Raw genomic sequence first — 7066 nt, 5'->3', positions numbered from 1 at the left:
TTGCTCAATCTTAACAAGTTTAGCACCATTAGAAGGACATTTTCAAGGGCTTTCCTCTCGTACTAAACTTAGTGCTCTGGGGATTTTCAAAGCGAGGCTAGAGGTCAGTGAGTGGAACCGACACACCCCAAGATATAGGGCATTTATTGCATCATACACACGGCACGTGGTGAACATTGGAGAAAAAATATATATTCATTGAAAAAAAAGCCCGGACTTATAAAAACCTTCAGCTATACTCTTGATTCATTCTGGAACTAAAAATGCTAGAGAAACAGAATTTGTACCTGAATCATCCTGGCATGTCCCTGCATACAAATTTCAAAATTTTAGGGCGGCTTTCAGAGTTCATGATGCCGAAAATGACAAGTAGGCAGCTGTGCTCCGAAACGAACTCAACAAGCCTCACTACGGGATTTTTGTGCACAAAGAAAATCAAATGTTCGACGGATAAATTTGACCCCATATAATTGCTCAATCTTAACAAGTTTAGCACCATTAGAAGGACATTTTCAAGGGCTTTCCTCTCGTACTAAACTTAGTGCTCTGGGGATTTTCAAAGCGAGGCTAGAGGTCAGTGAGTGGAACCGACACACCCCCAAGATATAGGGCATTTATTGCATCATACACACGGCACGTGGTGAACATTGGAGAAAAAATATATATTCATTGAAAAAAAAGCCCGGACTTATAAAAACCTTCAGCTATACTCTTGATTCATTCTGGAACTAAAACTGGTAGAGAAACAGAATTTGTACCTGAATCATCCTGGCATGTCCCTGCATACAAATTTCAAAATTTTAGGGCGGCTTTCAGAGTTCATGATGCCGAAAATGACAAGTAGGCAGCTGTGCTCCGAAACGAACTCAACAAGCCTCACTACGGGATTTTTGTGCACAAAGAAAATCAAAAGTTCGACGGATAAATTTGACCCCAAATAATTGCTCAATCTAAACAAGTTTAGCACCATTAGAAGGACATTTTCAAGGGCTTTCCTCTCGTACTAAACTTAGTGCTCTGGGGATTTTCAAAGCGAGGCTAGAGGTCAGTGAGTGGAACCGACACACCCCCAAGATATAGGGCATTTATTGCATCATACACACGGCACGTGGTGAACATTGGAGAAAAAATATATATTCATTGAAAAAAAAAGCCCGGACTTATAAAAACCTTCAGCTATACTCTTGATTCATTCTGGAACTAAAAATGGTAGAGAAACAGAATTTGTACCTGAATCATCCTGGCATGTCCCTGCATACAAATTTCAAAATTTTAGGGCGGCTTTCAGAGTTCATGATGCCGAAAATGACAAGTAGGCAGCTGTGCTCCGAAACGAACTCAACAAGCCTCACTACGGGATTTTTGTGCACAAAGAAAATCAAATGTTCGACGGATAAATTTGACCCCAAATCATTGCTCAATCTAAACAAGTTTAGCACCATTAGAAGGACATTTTCAAGGGCTTTCCTCTCGTACTAATTTAGTGCTCTGGGGATTTTCAAAGCGAGGCTAGAGGTCAGTGAGTGGAACCGACACACCCCCAAGATATAGGGCATTTATTGCATGATACACACGGCACGTGGTGAACATTGGAGAAAAAATATATATTCATTGAAAAAAAAGCCCGGACTTATAAAAACCTTCAGCTATACTCTTGATTCATTCTGGAACTAAAAATGCTAGAGAAACAGAATTTGTACCTGAATCATCCTGGCATGTCCCTGCATACAAATTTCAAAATTTTAGGGCGGCTTTCAGAGTTCATGATGCCGAAAATGACAAGTAGGCAGCTGTGCTCCGAAACGAACTCAACAAGCCTCACTACGGGATTTTTGTGCACAAAGAAAATCAAAAGTTCGACGGATAAATTTGACCCCAAATAATTGCTCAATCTTAAACAAGTTTAGCACCATTAGAAGGACATTTTCAAGGGCTTTCCTCTCGTACTAAACTTAGTGCTCTGGGGATTTTCAAAGCGAGGCTAGAGGTCAGTGAGTGGAACCGACACACCCCCAAGATATAGGGCATTTATTGCATCATACACACGGCACGTGGTGAACATTGGAGAAAAAATATATATTCATTGAAAAAAAAAGCCCGGACTTATAAAAACCTTCAGCTATACTCTTGATTCATTCTGGAACTAAAAATGCTAGAGAAACAGAATTTGTACCTGAATCATCCTGGCATGTCCCTGCATACAAATTTCAAAATTTTAGGGCGGCTTTCAGAGTTCATGATGCCGAAAATGACAAGTAGGCAGCTGTGCTCCGAAACGAACTCAACAAGCCTCACTACGGGATTTTTGTGCACAAAGAAAATCAAAAGTTCGACGGATAAATTTGACCCCAAATAATTGCTCAATCTTAACAAGTTTAGCACCATTAGAAGGACATTTTCAAGGGCTTTCCTCTCGTACTAAACTTAGTGCTCTGGGGATTTTCAAAGCGAGGCTAGAGGTCAGTGAGTGGAACCGACACACCCCCAAGATATAGGGCATTTATTGCATCATACACACGGCACGTGGTGAACATTGGAGAAAAAATATATATTCATTGAAAAAAAAGCCCGGACTTATAAAAACCTTCAGCTATACTCTTGATTCATTCTGGAACTAAAAATGCTAGAGAAACAGAATTTGTACCTGAATCATCCTGGCATGTCCCTGCATACAAATTTCAAAATTTTAGGGCGGCTTTCAGAGTTCATGATGCCGAAAATGACAAGTAGGCAGCTGTGCTCCGAAACGAACTCAACAAGCCTCACTACGGGATTTTTGTGCACAAAGAAAATCAAAAGTTCGACGGATAAATTTGAACCCAAATAATTGCTCAATCTAACAAGTTTAGCACCATTAGAAGGACATTTTCAAGGGCTTTCCTCTCGTACTAAACTTAGTGCTCTGGGGATTTTCATAAGCGAGGCTAGAGGTCAGTGAGTGGAACCGACACACCCCCAAGATATAGGGCATTTATTGCATGATACACACGGCACGTGGTGAACATTGGAGAAAAAATATATATTCATTGAAAAAAAGCCCGGACTTATAAAAACCTTCAGCTATACTCTTGATTCATTCTGGAACTAAAATGCTAGAGAAACAGAATTTGTACCTGAATCATCCTGGCATGTCCCTGCATACAAATTTCAAAATTTTAGGGCGGCTTTCAGAGTTCATGATGCCGAAAATGACAAGTAGGCAGCTGTGCTCCGAAACGAACTCAACAAGCCTCACTACGGGATTTTTGTGCACAAAGAAAATCAAAAGTTCGACGGATAAATTTGACCCCAAATCATTGCTCAATCTAAACAAGTTTAGCACCATTAGAAGGACATTTTCAAGGGCTTTCCTCTCGTACTAAACTTAGTGCTCTGGGGATTTTCATAGCGAGGCTAGAGGTCAGTGAGTGGAACCGACACACCCCCAAGATATAGGGCATTTATTGCATGATACACACGGCACGTGGTGAACATTGGAGAAAAAATATATATTCATTGAAAAAAAAGCCCGGACTTATAAAAACCTTCAGCTATACTCTTGATTCATTCTGGAACTAAAAATGCTAGAGAAACAGAATTTGTACCTGAATCATCCTGGCATGTCCCTGCATACAAATTTCAAAATTTAGGGCGGCTTTCAGAGTTCATGATGCCGAAAATGACAAGTAGGCAGCTGTGCTCCGAAACGAACTCAACAAGCCTCACTACGGGATTTTTGTGCACAAAGAAAATCAAAAGTTCGACGGATAAATTTGACCCCAAATCATTGCTCAATCTAACAAGTTTAGCACCATTAGAAGGACATTTTCAAGGGCTTTCCTCTCGTACTAAACTTAGTGCTCTGGGGATTTTCAAAGCGAGGCTAGAGGTCAGTGAGTGGAACCGACACACCCCCAAGATTTAGGGCATTTATTGCATGATACACACGGCACGTGGTGAACATTGGAGAAAAAATATATATTCATTGAAAAAAAAGCCCGGACTTATAAAAACCTTCAGCTATACTCTTGATTTATTCTGGAACTAAAAATGGTAGAGAAACAGAATTTGTACCTGAATCATCCTGGCATGTCCCTGCATACAAATTTCAAAAGTTTTAGGGCGGCTTTCAGAGTTCTTGATGCCGAAAATGACAAGTAGGCAGCTGTGCTCCGAAACGAACTCAACAAGCCTCACTACGGGATTTTTGTGCACAAAGAAAATCAAAAGTTCGACGGATAAATTTGACCCCAAATCATTGCTCAATCTTAACAAGTTTAGCACCATTAGAAGGACATTTTCAAGGGCTTTCCTCTCGTACTAAACTTAGTGCTCTGGGGATTTTCAAAGCGAGGCTAGATGTCAGTGAGTGGAACCGACACACCCCCAAGATATAGGGTATTTATTGCATGATACACACGGCACGTGGTGAACATTGGAGAACAAATATATATTCATTGAAAAAAAAGCCCGGACTTATAAAAACTTTCAGCTATACTCTTGATTCATTCTGGAACTAAAAATGCTCGAGAAACAGAATTTGTACCTGAATCATCCTGGCATGTCCCTGCATACAAATTTCAAAATTTTAGGGCGGCTTTCAGAGTTCATGATGCCGAAAATGACAAGTAGGCAGCTGTGCTCCGAAACGAACTCAACAAGCCTCACTACGGGATTTTTGTGCACAAAGAAAATCAAAAGTTCGACGGATAAATTTGACCCCAAATAATTGCTCAATCTAAACAAGTTTAGCACCATTAGAAGGACATTTTCAAGGGCTTTCCTCTCGTACTAAACTTAGTGCTCTGGGGATTTTCAAAGCGAGGCTAGATGTCAGTGAGTGGAACCGACACACCCCCAAGATATAGGGCATTTATTGCATGATACACACGGCACGTGGTGAACATTGGAGAAAAAATATATATTCATTGAAAAAAAAGCCCGGACTTATAAAAACCTTCAGCTATACTCTTGATTCATTCTGGAACTAAAAATGCTAGAGAAACAGAATTTGTACCTGAATCATCCTGGCATGTCCCTGCATACAAATTTCAAAATTTTAGGGCGGCTTTCAGAGTTCATGATGCCGAAAATGACAAGTAGGCAGCTGTGCTCCGAAACGAACTCAACAAGCCTCACTACGGGATTTTTGTGCACAAAGAAAATCAAAAGTTCGACGGATAAATTTGACCCCAAATAATTGCTCAATCTAACAAGTTTAGCACCATTAGAAGGACATTTTCAAGGGCTTTCCTCTCGTACTAAACTTAGTGCTCTGGGGATTTTCAAAGCGAGGCTAGAGGTCAGTGAGTGGAACCGACACACCCCCAAGATATAGGGCATTTATTGCATCATACACACGGCACGTGGTGAACATTGGAGAAAAAATATATATTCATTGAAAAAAAAGCCCGGACTTATAAAAACCTTCAGCTATACTCTTGATTCATTCTGGAACTAAAAATGCTAGAGAAACAGAATTTGTACCTGAATCATCCTGGCATGTCCCTGCATACAAATTTCAAAATTTTAGGGCGGCTTTCAGAGTTCATGATGCCGAAAATGACAAGTAGGCAGCTGTGCTCCGAAACGAACTCAACAAGCCTCACTACGGGATTTTTGTGCACAAAGAAAATCAAAAGTTCGACGGATAAATTTGACCCCAAATAATTGCTCAATCTTAACAAGTTTAGCACCATTAGAAGGACATTTTCAAGGGCTTTCCTCTCGTACTAAACTTAGTGCTCTGGGGATTTTCAAAGCGAGGCTAGAGGTCAGTGAGTGGAACCGACACACCCCCAAGATATAGGGCATTTATTGCATCATACACACGGCACGTGGTGAACATTGGAGAAAAAATATATATTCATTGAAAAAAAAGCCCGGACTTATAAAAACCTTCAGCTATACTCTTGATTCATTCTGGAACTAAAAATGCTAGAGAAACAGAATTTGTACCTGAATCATCCTGGCATGTCCCTGCATACAAATTTCAAAATTTTAGGGCGGCTTTCAGAGTTCATGATGCCGAAAATGACAAGTAGGCAGCTGTGCTCCGAAACGAACTCAACAAGCCTCACTACGGGATTTTTGTGCACAAAGAAAATCAAAAGTTCGACGGATAAATTTGACCCCAAATAATTGCTCAATCTAACAAGTTTAGCACCATTAGAAGGACATTTTCAAGGGCTTTCCTCTCGTACTAAACTTAGTGCTCTGGGGATTTTCAAAGCGAGGCTAGAGGTCAGTGAGTGGAACCGACACACCCCCAAGATATAGGGCATTTATTGCATGATACACACGGCACGTGGTGAACATTGGAGAAAAAATATATATTCATTGAAAAAAAAGCCCGGACTTATAAAAACCTTCAGCTATACTCTTGATTCATTCTGGAACTAAAAATGCTAGAGAAACAGAATTTGTACCTGAATCATCCTGGCATGTCCCTGCATACAAATTTCAAAATTTTAGGGCGGCTTCAGAGTTCATGATGCCGAAAATGACAAGTAGGCAGCTGTGCTCCGAAACGAACTCAACAAGCCTCACTACGGGATTTTTGTGCACAAAGAAAATCAAAAGTTCGACGGATAAATTTGACCCCAAATAATTGCTCAATCTAACAAGTTTAGCACCATTAGAAGGACATTTCAAGGGCTTTCCTCTCGTACTAAACTTAGTGCTCTGGGGATTTTCATAGCGAGGCTAGAGGTCAGTGAGTGGAACCGACACACCCCCAAGATATAGGGCATTTATTGCATGATACACACGGCACGTGGTGAACATTGGAGAAAAAATATATATTCATTGAAAAAAAAGCCCGGACTTATAAAAACCTTCAGCTATACTCTTGATTCATTCTGGAACTAAAAATGCTAGAGAAACAGAATTTGTACCTGAATCATCCTGGCATGTCCCTGCATACAAATTTCAAAATTTTAGGGCGGCTTTCAGAGTTCATGATGCCGAAAATGACAAGTAGGCAGCTGTGCTCCGAAACGAACTCAACAAGCCTCACTACGGGATTTTTGTGCACAAAGAAAATCAAAAGTTCGACGGATAAATTTGACCCCAAATAATTGCTCAA

Source organism: Asterias rubens (assembly GCF_902459465.1).
Source record: "Asterias rubens chromosome 8 unlocalized genomic scaffold, eAstRub1.3 super_scaffold_89, whole genome shotgun sequence".
NCBI lineage: Eukaryota > Metazoa > Echinodermata > Asteroidea > Forcipulatida > Asteriidae > Asterias > Asterias rubens.
This window is presented reverse-complemented; position numbering follows the sequence as displayed.